The sequence below is a fragment of the Chiroxiphia lanceolata genome, chromosome 3 (assembly GCF_009829145.1).
Source record: "Chiroxiphia lanceolata isolate bChiLan1 chromosome 3, bChiLan1.pri, whole genome shotgun sequence".
In the NCBI taxonomy this organism is placed as follows: Eukaryota; Metazoa; Chordata; class Aves; order Passeriformes; family Pipridae; genus Chiroxiphia; species Chiroxiphia lanceolata.
In genome coordinates, this window is record NC_045639.1 from 36,600,184 (window position 1) to 36,615,052 (window position 14,869).

The following is a 14,869-nucleotide window of genomic DNA, read 5'->3' on the forward strand; positions in this document are numbered from 1 at the left end:
ATCCGGTGCTGTAATCCTCGATGTAATTTAACCTGGAAGAATTGTGCTCCTGCAACATACCATCTCAACAAACCATTCCTTTGAATTACCTCTTTGTTTTACCCCGAAGGGTGCATTCATCACTCAGGAGAGATTATTTCTTACTAATTTTTTTGCTGAGACTTATCTTGCCAACGCCTATATTTAAGCGATTGTTAATTATACCCATGCGAAAAAAAAAAAAGAGAAAAATAATTAAGCTGGATAAAGACTTCAGGGAGGGGGTAGTTATTTATTTATTTATTTATTTATTATTTTGCACAAAAGCAGAGGGAGACACAATCATGCACAGGAGGTGAACGTGCCTTTCGGGTGGTGAACAGTCCCCACCATCCGGCGCCAGAGAAGGCAGGAGCGAGCGGCACCGGGTCACGGCGAGAGGAATTAAAAGGCATCTCTGTTTTCCCGCCCAGCAAATGCATTCTGTTTATACTACACCACATTGTATTTCTAGTCTTACTCAACGTTTTAATATACATTTTCTTGTCAGGCGTCTTGGCAATCGGGTACACGACTTGCAAGATGGACTGAGAATTCCACAGGTGGACTGATTAGTGGGTGGCATTTCTGAGCTCCAGCAAGCTGTTAGCATTATGTCTGTTTGCTTTAGGTACAGATGTGAAATGATTTGACAGTCAATCTCGAAGTGTGTGTGAGTACTTGGACTTTTTTTTTTGCTTTTTTTTTTCCCTTCTTGGTATGTCAAACTCTTCTTATAATACAATCCTTATCCGTCTGGTTGTCCATTGAAAAAGCATCCCCCCCATACCCCCCTCCTGTAGCCAATCTGGATGAGTCATGCATTATTCAGGAGATATAATTTGTAAGTGTCAGAAGTGGCTTTGGTTTTTTTTCCTGTTCGCTCATTTGAGGACCACAGCTGTCGCGACCAAGAGTCCTTGTTGGGCATGGGGGTTATCCCACTGCAAAGGCGAATTGTTTCCTTTGGGTAACTTGTCCGAATGCAAGTTTCCGTAACAAAACCGTAGTCGTAAGCAAATGGTGTTTGACAAGTGGAATTTTCTGTTGACTTGCTCATTTCATTTCCTTCTTTTGGCAGAAACACTTGGAACTTGATTTTCTTGCAGTTACTATGAGCCCAGAATAATAACTCCTAAATCAACACTGAGGAGGTGGAAAGGTACGACAACACAAACACTCAGTAACAGTCAGGACAGCGACATGGAAATATGAGTTGACATGCAGAATAACCACAAGTGGTGCATAATTTATTGATTGCACCTTGTCATGGGAATGATGAGCTCTCAGCTAGAGGAATTATATTTTATATATTTCACAACTTTGGGGAAAAATATAAATATTATATATACAAACTGCATATACAGTAACTAATGGATAGAGTAAGATTCCTATTTCCAGTTAGTGAAAAAATTATGTGCATCTCAAGGCAATGTTGTCTGGAGCCGGGTAAGCCCGGGAGAGGAGAGGCAGGAGGGCGGCAAAGGGGGATGCAGTTCTGCAGCGCTGCTTGGATGTTCAGGTGGACATGGTGAGGTTAGAGCCACTCCACTTCAGTCTTCAAATCTCCCAAATGCTGGAAAACAGTTGTATTGTATTGTAAACACTAAGTTTAAAATTACAATATAATATTTCAGTTGTGAAACATTATATATGTGAACTCTCAAGAAAACTGCAGCATGAAGCAGCATGGGGAGACCAGCAAACTACCCTGGAAAAGTAGGGTAAAAGGTCTAAAAAGTGTCTATTTCTTATCACCTGTAAAGCTTTCAACCAGGCAGACCCTCAACTCTCTTTGGCGAGGCACAACCCAACAGCTTCTTTCTCTTCTCCTCATCATATTTGTTTTCAGCAACAGGAAAGCTGCTTGCTCTCAGGCTGGGGCTGCCCCTCTTTCAAAGGTGCTGCTGTTTCCTCCCTGTTTTATTCACTGGGTAAGAAGCAGACTGAAGCAGACTGCTCCCTTTCTCTGGCATCACGCAGAGAAAACACAACCACATCACTGTTTGTTGAAGGACAGTAGCTAAGTCTCAGGGTGGGCAGTCAACAAGAGAAGCACACACAGGAGGACCACTGGCCACTTCACCAGCAGTACTGATTCAACTGAATGGCTGAAACCCACAAATAAATGGACAATAAATCCAAGTGTTTGCCCTACATAGGCTTCATCCTACAGGAGCAAGCTAACAGATTAGCCAACTGAAAAATCAGATTCCACTATTTAAAATAGATTGATCTTTCCTCTTTCTGCGTTGGAAAAACACGTAAGCGCTGTGATTTCTGCTGATTACTTACTACAGCACTCAAGTTACAACCCTGGAGTCAAAGCTTTCTCTGAGTGGAAAAGCTGTTTCTCCAAGTGCCTCTTTTTCAGTGCTATGAAGAAACATGTCAGAGGAGACACAGCAATGCACTCCAAATGAAAAGCAGGGGCTCGGCTCAGTACTTGCTGGTATCAGCAACAGATTTGTCTATATCACCTTCTGCAGCTAGAGAAGTTACTGCCGTGCATTTGCCATTTAAGTTGTGAGCTGGTTTCATGCTGCTTAAGTGGGAATAAAAGCAGCTTCATGGGAAGAAAGCAGTAACAAAGCCTCGGGTACCACGAAATTGCAGCAGAAAGGTGCCCCTTGGTGTAGCTAAGAAGAAAGAGCCTTCAGTAGAACACTGGTGGTCCTGCTCTAGAGAATAGCAGCCGCTACCTGGGCTGACATGCAGTTTGGTTTAAATGTGCTCGGGGTCCACTCTGGCTACAACACACATTTTGCTTTATGTTCTCCCTTCAGACCCAGAAATATGTTTACCGCCCTGCTCCAGACAATATATATCTCACCATTTCCCATGATTTACAGTTAAATCTTATCTCGCAAGTGGAAATAATTTCTGAACTCTTTATAATGTGAATGTGATGGAGACCTATGACTAAATATCTCATTTATTATTTTGCTTTAGTCTTCTGAGTTTTTATGAAGTTTCTCTATGTTAAAAATAGAGAACGCTTCTGTTAAATACATATTTCGGGTGACCTTCTCAGAATAAGAAATTACCAGGCTGAATGCACCCAGATGTGAATCACAAGGAGTATGCAGAGGGCTGCAAAAGTAAGCAAAGGTCACTGTGCAGATGCTGCTGAAGACTGAGGAAAGGGAAGCAGGGTGAGAGGACATAGCCTCTCCCCCTCCCCGGCCACTGCAGAGGCACCCGCTGAGCAGCCAGCAGCAGCTGACTCACCTCGGCAGCTGCCAGGGGTCTCTCTGGCAGAGATAAATTCCCTATGAGATTCAGGTCTGCCTTCCTTAAAGGAGAATTATGGAGTTGCTGGGTAGGGAGCTGCGTTTAGTGGGTCCCCAGGAAGGAGAAGAGATGACAGTGGCAGGGCTTTGTTAAATGCCCAGGCTTCGCCCCACTCAGCCTGTGGTGTGTGGCTGGAGCCCAGCTCCCTCTGCTCAGCACAGTTGTCTCTTGCTGTGCTGCTTATTCACACATCCCAGCTCGCTCCGTCTAGCTGCCTGGGTACCGATGCCAGAGAAGCTGAAACACTGCAGGCTCGGCAAGCCCACCCAGACCATAGGCTCCAAAGTGCATAACTGCTGCCTCTTCCTCTGAAATTAATATCTCAGCTCGCTAAATTAAAGCAAGCAGGGTTTCACCCAGGCATGTTGTGATCACACCTCCAACTTGCAATATAGACTTACCATGTAAACTGCTAAGCAAGGTACAGTGCTCTCCCAGCAGGAGAAGACAATGCCTGCCCGAAACGAAAAAGGTAGGAGAGTGGGAATACAGAACCTTTCTTCAAACAGGAGACCCAGCACACAGAGAGAAGGCTACATGAAGAAAGATATTTCCTACCTGGAGAGCACTAAAGTCAGAGTCATAGAATCTGCTTTATAAAGGAGGCAGAAGCCACCACAGCTGAGCAAGGTGAGGCAGGGAGGTGGAGCACAGAGCAGGCCAGTGGCAGGGCTGAGCCCTGACTTGCAAGCTGCAGAGGAGGTTATCCCTGTGTATCCCAACAAAACGGCATATTTTAGCATTTTTGTGCATCTGTGCAGAGCTCAGCGTTTGCAGGTGGGTAGTTTCTTCTGCCCAGCCCCTTGCTGCGCTTCTGCTAAATGCTCTTCAATGCAGCTTTGTCTGCGCCAAACACACTCCTGAGGCTGTTGGGTTTTTATTCTTTGCTTCTAAATCAGTAGACTTGTTACCATCTTTTAAAAGTGTGAATAGCTGCAACAGAAGCCATCAATTAGCACAAGCAAACAGGGCCAAAGTCCTTCCTTCCTCCTCCCCCACAGCATATTGTGAGGAGAGCTGTGCTCTTCTACTTCAGAGGCTGCTGGAGAGGCTCTGAAGTTGAGCGGTCCCACTGCCTCCTTTGCATCTGCTCTAGGACGGACAGTACACTTAGAGCAAGGGAAGCAGGATGGGCTTTCGGCACTGGCACCGCGACAATGGGAGCGAGACCAGCTCAGCAGCAGCAGCAAAGGAAGGCAATTTTTTATCCCTTTCTGTTCCAGAGAGCCTTCCAGGGCTAAGGGAGGTTGCCAGAGGTTGCCTTTTTTTTTTCAAGCGCTGTTCCCCCTTCCCAGTATTCCAGAAGCTATGGAGGGAAGCCCCTCCAGCAGCTTTGCTTAATTACTCTGTTTTATGGAGAGGCTAGAAAAGCCTCTCTGCTGAATAGTTTGCAAACTGGACTGTGCATGCCAGAAGATTTCTGTTGATTAGATGATGCAGAGTATTAATTAGAATATAGATTATGTGTAGGAGCTTTACCATAAGTTTGCTGCCATTTGGTCTGAGCATGTACATTTCTTGCCACATTGCTTTTTCTCCCAGAAAAGCAGTCTCATGGAGCCAACCTGGTTCCTAGCACAGTTCCCTTCCAGCAAGGAGGAGGCTGATTGCATTCCCACTTGTGAGTGAGAGTGCTAGTCCTTACCAGCCTTGTGAAGGATGCTATGAATTGCAGTAGCATCAACCAAACCCCACGGAGATGCAAAGCTTGTGGGTGAGCCCCACCCTGCCTGCCCGGCCCCTCAGCCAGTGCCACCAGGCTGCAGTCAGACACAGGTCACCAACCAAAGCAGACATGGGAAGTGTGGTCGAGTGGCCACCAATTTAAGTGCCAGCATACACTTGGCATGGGCTGTCCATAGTCCGTTTTCAAGCCACACCAAATGCAATCTCCAGGGCAGGAGTGTTGTTCCACTGATCATTTTGTGTTTGCTGGGGCCCTGGGATTTGCATCTCCAACTCTCTTGGGCCATATTTGGAGTGGCTCTTTCCAGGTGCGGAAGGACATCTTGGATGCAGTTACTACTGAAAAAACCAATAATTTTTCAGACCACAGGGCAGATCAATGACCTGTCTCACCTGCTGCTCTTGCCAACAGCCACAGGTCCTTGACAACAAGGTATGAGAATCCCGTTTGGACAGTTTGGAAAACACTGGGGACACTTTTCCCCAACCTTTAGTTGGCTTGCTTCCTAAAGCATGATTTATAGTTTATTATCCATATAAATATGTATTTTTTTCTAGATTCTTTATATGCTCTTCCAAGGACAGGTACCTTGTGGCACAGAGATCCAATGGTATATTACCCATGCTTGGAGAAAATTTTCTAGTGCTAATCATGTGTCAGTAAATAGAAATTACAGTCTTGCAGAGAGTGAACAGAAGCACAGGCTTATCTCTGCTGTGCTATTCACTGCCTTATATACCTCTAATGTGCCCTTCTTCCTTATCCTATTTCTAAATTAAACAGTCATTCTGTTTTTCACATCTCTCATTATATATAGAGGTCTTTCCATATGTCTAACATTTGTTTGAGTCTCAATACATCAGACCATGTAACATGCTGAGTCACAGAAATCTCATGTTCTGCAATGACCCAGCCTTTGAAATCTACCTGCATTTTTGAAAATCTGGATCAGATTTTGACTTATCAAATGCTATCTGACCACCTCTTAATCAGAGACTGCTAGTATTGCTTTCGAGTCAGATTTGACCTCAAGCTTTCACATTTGGTTCAAATTCAAGATTATTATCAACAGCAACTTTGTTCAGCTCTTTAAAAGTCAGATAAACACTGATGTGTTTGCAGCTTAGAAACATTTTGCTATTTCCCTGGATCACAGTTCATTTAAAAGCAGACAAACTGGCCACTGCCCTTTCCAAAATACCACCTTCATATCTGAGAGCTGCTCTGCCTTCAGATATTTCCAAAGCCACTTCAGATGTCACACTTCTGCAGTGCAAAGCAGTTGCCTTGCAGTGTTAGAAGAGCTATTGGCAGCCCCTCACTAGGTAGCACGGGAGATGCCGAGGTAGGCAGCTGGGTTGTCCCTGTTGCTACTGGGCTTCCACTAAACTTGATGTTCAGTGCAGGTGGAGTTATGGCATTTCTGGTCCTATGCACAAACTCAACTCTCTGTGGAAAACTGGCCAGGCAAAATGGCATCTGTCTTGCTTGGTGTTTGCAACTGGAGATACCGAAAAGCTTCCTGGACCTGGTCCTGGGCAGCATGCTCTAGGTGGCCCTGCCCCTTCCAACTTCAAGCCTTCTGTGATCTCTGACTCTGTGGTAGCACATCAGCCTCCCCCACTTGGCCGGTCACAGCAACTTAATCACTGACCAGTGCTGTAGGGCCATTCATGCTGTAGAGCCAGTGTGGGTCTGCAGAAAAAGTTGCCCGCAGGGAGGAGAGCTGTGGCCTGGGTCCTGCTGTGGGCTCAGGCTCAGCCTCTGCAGGGCTGCTGGGATAGCCGCTCCCCCTCCAGACCAGGGAGGGCACCTCCTGTCCCACAGGATTTACTGCAGGTCTGCATGTCTGGGCCAGAAAGAAACAACACATACATCCTCAGCTGAAAAACTGCTATTGCTGAGCCTGACACATTTCAGAGTTACATACAGGTGAAAAAGTTGAACTGCTGTGAGTGTAGCTTTGCCTGGGTCAGCACACACCGTGGTACCGTGGTCAGACATCAATCTCCCTTTACTTCTATCATTAACCATGAGGGGTTAGAATGTGCCTCCCTTCACCGAGGTTGCACATTCATCACTCTCTGTTTCCTGTGACCCCAATGTTCAGATCAGCATAAGACAAAAACTATCCAAACCTAGGTTTCCCATGTCCTAGTCCTCCATGTACTCTGCAGTGTAACCCACCCTGACTTTCATGCAGCCTGAATGTAAAAAGTCCCTTGTATCATTTCATCCCCTTCAGAGCCTCTACCTGTTGGCTCCTTTTACATTTCACACACCAGTGGATTTATTTCCCACTTGTCTTGGCCCTGCACCCTACTCATACTGATTACCTCCGTCTTCCTCACACACCAGTCCACCAGCCCCATTGTAGAAACTCATTTGCTCTTCCAGAAAGAAGAATTCTCTATCAATTAAAATACATTGCATTCACTTTTCCTGGCCACAGATTGCCACAGTCACTGGCTTACGTTCATCTTTATATTCAGGCAACTGATTTGTATGGTATTGAAAGGTTTTGATCTCTTTGCTGAGGGGCTGATCGCTGAGCTCTGACACAAAGCTCTGGTTCAACACCATCCCTTTGCTGTTTTTAAACAGGGTTAGGACTAGAGAGGGAATGGTTCAGTGCTCGGGACACCAAGAGGAAACACAAGGGACTGTGCTGCAATCTCTTTTCTGGCACCGGCTTCCCACAAGGCTTGGAATAGTCACTTGATCTCTTTGGCTCTGAGTGCCCCAGAAAGGGCTTGCCAGGACAGTTCCACCACTGAAAAACAATTACAGTCCATTGCAGCGACAACTTTTCCTCGGACTTCCTTAAAAGAAAACCTGCTCCCCAAGTGTAATGACCTAACACACAGAAGGAAAGTTTTACCCCTCCAAATGCAGCCCCCACTATGCTTCCATCAGCACAGGTATCGTGATGAGGCACACAAACTATTTCAAAGCTTTTCTACTGCTGTTGCTTGCCAGGTTTGCATGGAGAAGTTTTGCTGGCGTAGCCTGGGCCAATGCATCTCCGAACCTTATGTACGAGGGACAATAGGCACTCCAGGCCTCACAGACTATTTAAGAATAAACTCCAGACTGTGAGCTGCTCAGACATCTTGGTTGTCGACTGCATATAGGTGCCATCCTAAAACTGTGAAACTGAATACCCTTAATTTAAAAATTCATGCCCAGATCTGTGCTTTGCCCTTCATCCTTGCATTTACAGAAGGCTAAATCGAGATCCCAGATTTTACATCCAAACGCTGAAATGTTCACAATTCAGGCTCCTGCGAAGGCTTACAGACAAGCACATTTTAAAACTGCATCGTGTAAACTGTTTATGTGCTGAAGGAAAGCCAGGGATTTTGCTAATGACAAAGAAACTGTTCTCTCCTCTGATAGCTGAAAGAATTCCTCTAATAACAATAAACCCCGTCTTCCACAAATTTGTTTTGGGTAGATGGTAAGATTAAAGAACAACCAGCCCAGCTATGATTTTTCAGATTGCATAAGTACCTTGAAAAGATGTTCATTATCTAAAGTAACGCCTCTTCCCTAATTGCAGTGCCACTATTATGCGAGATTAATTTTTTTTCCCAAACCCTTGTAGACAGTAAAACCACGTTTTAACCTCAGGAGCGAGCCTTGCTTGGAGAGGTACTGCTTGCTAACGGAGATGGGGGCAGGTGTGGGTCCCCCCCCCGATGGCTGCCTGTGCCGTGCTGCAAGGACTGCTCTGCTCCTGTCCTCGCCTCACCCCGCCACATCCAATCTGCTGCCCCAAATCGCAAATGGGAATAAAAAGAAGCACAAAACCCTCGACTGGGAGGCGGTTGCAGAAAAAACTGAGGCTGACACTGAAAACCAACATCTCTGACAACTTGCACACACCAAAAAACGTTTGTTTGTTTGCTTCGGCTCCCGCTCCTCCTGTTCATTCAGCCCCTGGTGTCGTGCCAGGGCCTGGCCACATGTCCTGTCCCGGTGGGATAGGGCACTCCGCCGGAGGGGAGCAGCCGCGGCTCCCGATCGCCGTGAGCCAGGCGATGCGATAGTTCACGGGCTGGGAAAATCTGGGAGGTTTGCCGTCACCGTGAGGATTTAGGCACAAGGGAGGCTGACAGCATCCCTGCCCAGTCACCACGGCAGGCAGGGGCGCAGCCTGCCTGTACGGAGGCTTTTCTTCCTGTAGGGATAAAGGTGGAAACAAAGCTTCTTTCATGCCCGGGTGCATCAGGCGGAATTAGTCCCTGGGCCAAAAGGGCATCCATCAAATTGCTGTGAGCAGGGTGGCTACAGCACCCCAGGGCCACTCCCATCACCTGGGGCAGTACACGGCAAAGGCAAAGTTTGCACTGAGCCCCCAAAAGCATTCGTGCCTACCTTTATCCAGGCTCCTGGCTGCCACTAGCATCAGCAAATTGGCTGTCTAGTGCCTCACAACTTACCCACATTTGCAAGCAGCCATCAGTGTACAAAAGGGGCTCTGGAAAGAGTCTGTAACCCCCTTCTATTAGCTTTTCACAGCATCAGTGTTAATGGGCAATAATTTTTTATAATTTCTGTTTCTCTTTAAAATACTGAAGTATTAACATGTGCATCCATACATATACTTGAAATTTCTGGGAACTCCATAAACTTTGTAATTTTAATCCCATTATATGGTTTATATTTAATTGGTTGTTAGTGAGAGATGAAAATTTCACAGATCTTCTAGAGGAATGGGTATTGTTAATCAGCTCATTTAGCTAGGGAAAAGAATATGTGTCTGCTCCCTAAACTAGCATTTCACAGCACCGCGTGGGTTCCAGTTACTGCAGGAGTCAGATACCCCTCAATAAAAATGTTGAAAATTAATCCAAAGCTAAAACAGTGACATGGTTGTATTCCCATTACATTCCACTTAAACGCATATGTTTACAATATCCTTTAATAATAATTATTATTAAACATAGTAAAATACTTCCAAACTTGGCTCATGGCATCGTTGTACTTCTAGTGGAAAAAAAATTATCTGAAGCCCTGTCAATATGCCACTTCCTCCTCCCCCATCTTTTAACAGAAGCAGCCTCCAGTGAAATAATCCAAGCTGTGTTCAAGAAGTTGGCAAGTGGGTCCAATTAAATGTGGTTTTAGTGTATTCTGGCATTTGCATATCTAGTTTGCCAAGAAGTAATGTTTTAGAAAAAAAAAAACACACCATAAAAAAATCTCACAAAAAACCCCTGCGTTGGTCCAGACAGAGAGTGGATGGTGTGATGCATCAATGAACTTTGTCCCATGAATCACAGTAGTTTAGATGAATAAATAAATAAATGTTTTTTGTCTCAACTCTTGCCCCTTTTTTATTGACAGGTTTTACAATAACCTGAATGTTCTATAAAAGAAAACATACAGAGGGAATATTAGAAAATTAATGCAGCAAAAGAAAAACCAGCTTTAATATTTAGTGAATCATTTAAAAACTTAAATCACAATGACCTTTATTTGATGGAAATATTTAATGCCTTAGCGGAGCCGTTCTCCAGCTAAACAGTGATTAAATAAAGCAGTCCATCAAAACAGCGCCTGTTCTCCAGGACGCCGAACTGAAGAGTCAATCGTTGTTTGAGAACGATCGTTCACCGCTGCTGCAAGCGGTGCCTTGTTTTTTGTGGTTCCTTCCCCTCCCCTTACTGGAATAACTACAATCACCTTGCCGGTACCCCAGCCCCCCCTTTTTCCCTCTGCCGGTGGATTATGTGTAGACCCATGGGCGTGAGAGCTCTAATGTTCCAGTGCCCCCCAGGCCCCACCTTTGCCACTGTCTGTGGGACGGCATTGAGGGGCCACAGGTGCAATCCCTCACCTTATTCCCCCCTCCAGCCCAGAGAAAAACCTCTGCAGAGGAAGGATATTTGGGAAAAAACCCACCCCAAAATCCTTGCAAACCCTAATCCTCCACAAGGCTAAGCATAAAATCATGTTTAATGTATACTGGCCAGTCCTCTCACTCATTTATTCCATAGCCAGGACAACCTTGCTACAAAGCAAGGAGAGTTAATTAATAAAACGAGGCAGCGTGGGGTTATATGGAATCTTTAAAGCCTTTATCAGTTTGCCAGTCCATTAGCAGAGCTGCATTCTCCGCAAACTCCCTGCTCCAATATGTGCAGCAGAGCAGTTAATTTCTTTTGGACTCAGTCTATGGCACCAAGCTGGTTTTTTTTTTCCCCCATCTTTATCCAAACAAACTATTAAATAATCAACAAATAAGAATATTTAACCCAAAATAATGAGAGGAATGATCGTTCGCCTAAAAACTATAAATTAAAGCTATCCAGTCACAAAAGAAAGTTGAGTCATCCATTAAGCAACAAAGGAGAAGGAAAAAATAGATCGCACTCGGATGTTTTTGTTGTGTTGGTTGCCTCACAAATGTGCCCAAGCCGAGGCCCCAGAAAGATGGACAGCTACAGACTGAAATTGCTCCGAGACCATCATAAGGCAAGAGCTTCCAAAATACTAGAGTATGTCCCAAACCCCAAAAAGATGAGAGCTGCTGTGTCTCTCTCTCTGCCCAAGGTGTAGGGTAGAATCTGGAGTTTGGAGCTGGCCGTGGAGGGGGAGCCTTTGTGCAGAAGCAGCACATGGCCCGGAGAAATGCACCCTGTGGCTACGGTATGGGAAAACCCAGCTGCACTGAGGGCCAAACCACCCAGCACTGCTACCGCAGCATCCCCATCCTTCACCAAAGGGCTGGGAAAGGTAGCGATGAAGGGACCTCCCTGCATTGCTGCCACCCTGTGGGACCAGGAGCACTTCCCTCTCCTTCCCCATGAGGAGAGGAACAGAACCATGGAGTTGCCACCAGCCTCTGTCCTGACTTGTCTGGCCATGCTGACCCCTGTCCTGTGTGGCTGCTGCAGGCTCAGGAAGCAGCAAGGCTTTCCATAGGGCTGTGATGAAAGTGAACCCCAATTTTAGGAGCAAACTCACCTCTCTGTTCCCTCATTCTCCTCACCACCCCCCATCAGTCTAGCAGAAGAACCACATTTGAAAACGGGGGGGAGATTTTGCAGTGATTTTCAACCCCCCAGCTGTACTTCTCAGAGTATTTGTCTTGTGGATGCTGTGCTAACAAGATGCTTGACAGGCACCAGGCTGTGTGCTCACAGCCACAGTGCCGACTGCTGAAATTCACAGCCCACTTCCACTCGGCAAAACGGGCGAAAGCCTCCTTTGTGGCATGTGCCTGGGATGGCAAATAGTCCAGGGAAAATGAGGCTTGGGGATGTGGGAAGGAAACAGGTCAGTTGCAGGTGTATCCACATAACCTGGGAAAATGCTACAGCTGAAGTCACTAGCCCTTTCTTAGTTTTCTAAATAAACAGTATAGACACAAACCAGTATTTTAAGCAAGTGCCCAGTAAAGACCAGCAAGTACCTCGGAAGGATTTGTGATGAAACGAACACTTCCATAATTTCTGCCCAGAACCCAGGGATGAACTTTTATTTAACCATACTCCTCCGGTGTTCTCTAGAGGACTTGAAAATTGTTTTCTCTTAGCAACAAATAACTCTGGGAAAATGCGTTCAGATTGGATCTGCTGACAGCAGAAAGGCGTGGAGCCAAGCCTAACATCAGGCAGAAAACATGGGGTACAAAGGGGCTGGAGAGGTAGCACAGAAGATGTGATGAAAACACTCTGAAATATCAAATCTTCATCCTTCTTCAATAAATTCACTGGCTTTGAACGAGCTGCATCATTTTACCAAGCAGTGTTGGCCATGGACTCCCCATCCCCAATGCATCATTCAGTAGGAGGGCAGGAGAAAGCCACAGACCTCTGCTTCATGGATGGGATCTTGCACTGACCCAACAATGAGACTTCAAGTGTGGGCTTGAAAATTGTAATTCTGACATCTGTAAAGTTATGAGGAGGAGACTTTCCCGTCTTTGTTCAAAATAAAAAAAAGAAGGCGGCTTTGAGATGAGTTAAAAATGTTTCATCCTCCAGGACTGCACCGGGAGTGAGGCTCCCAACCTCGCCATGGTATATTGCTTCCTTCCTAAAAGTCAGCATGAAAAAAAGAGGAAAAAACCTCATAAGGCTTTTGTCCTTACTAAGAATCAAAGTGGTGTAGAAAAGAGACTTTATACCTCCCATTCCCATAGCCTGATTAATGTGCTCTGTCTTTCAACATGTGCTTTCCCTTAAACTTCATTTTTCTGTAATTTCCTTCATTCTTTTAACAATGTGCTTATCCCTCTTCTAAAAAAAAAGAAATAGCCATTCTTTACAGATGTTGCCTGTCTTCTCACCACAGTCCAAGGCTCCTTCTCCTTCTTCTAAATAAAAGGAGATAACATTGTTTCAAAAGGTGAGCATCAATAATAATTTTTAGCAATACACGCTAAACTGATGTCTTTGTAAATAATTTTTTTCTGCTCCAGGCATATTCCTACCCTATTCGGGAAGTAACAATAGCTACCCAGAGGAGGTGCATATTCCCAAAAGCAAAATTTTGCCTACCATAAGTACAGGCAGTATTGGACTGAAAGAATCTGGCTCAGCCACGAACTGTAGGACCTATCAAAGGCTCTTGTTAAAAAAAATCCCAACATGCTAAATGGTTGTGCTTTCATGTGGGGGAGCCCTGAATCTGGAGTGTCAACCTAAAATAGTAGGCTAACATTAGGATGAGTGCTAGTCATCTACTCACTGTCTTGAAAGTGACTCATATGTAGCTCATGTCAGGTAGGTCCCAAAAATTAACATCTCTGCTCACCCTGAGGCTTGTATTCCACAAAGAAGGATTGAGAGATCAGACCCTTACGTTTATCATACTTTTTTTTTTTTAAATAGCATTGCAATACAGCACTCAGGTATCCAGGTCCAGAGCATCCAGGAGCATTGTTAGTTCAGAGCATTTTAAAATCAGCTTATACCGCCAAGTACTTCTGTGAATTGCACGTGCATTGGTGCAGGGCAGGCAGTGAACACTTCCATGTCCATCCTCTGCTGAGAAAGGGCGAGCACAGTTGTTTTAATGCCTTGTTTGAATCCACGTTATCCAACGTCTTTCTGGAAGCAACACTTCAGGCATTTTCAATCCCTCTGGCAGAAGCATGCCTACAAACCTGCTGGTGTTTGGGGGATGAAGGTACAATTTGCCACAGGAAGCTGACCTCCAGCAGGCTGGCTGGTGAGAGTTGGGAACTGCCTGACAGCCCCAATGTTTGCCTTGTGCCCTCACCCCGACACAACACCCCCAGGCTGGAAGGTGAATATGGCTCTGCTGTATTTTCTCTGCTCAGCAGAAATGCCACCTTTTCCTTCATGCTGCAAACTTCATGTTATATATTCGAGAAAATAAAAGAGCACATTAAAAAAAATAAAAAGGAAAGAAAAAAGCTTAATCTCTCATTTTTAACTACTGGCTAAGGGCATGAAAGGTTTCCTAACCGAGATTTTAAAATTCATGGGTTTCTTGATCCAGATTTAGCCTAAGAATAACAAATTTCCTAAGTCAAGTACTGCTATAAACCACTTTTTTTTTCCTCACTTTTTTGGAAGTTTTCTCTTTGTGAGACTTTTCCAATCATTAATGAAAAAGAAATCATTTATGTTTATCATACTGAATTGGAAAAACCACAATTTTGTGTTCCTCTCGTGCTTCAGGAGCTTTTCCTTTTAAGCTTTGAGTAGCATCCTTGAGAAACCTCAGAAGTATGTTGCTATGAGTTATCCAACACTTGGACAGGTAAATTGGTCTCTCTGTCAACGGGGAGCCCAACATTCACATGTCCATTAAATTACATCCTCATAATTAATACAGAGATGTACAACTCTTCAAAAATTAAGGGTTAGTTTGTTAAGACACAGATCT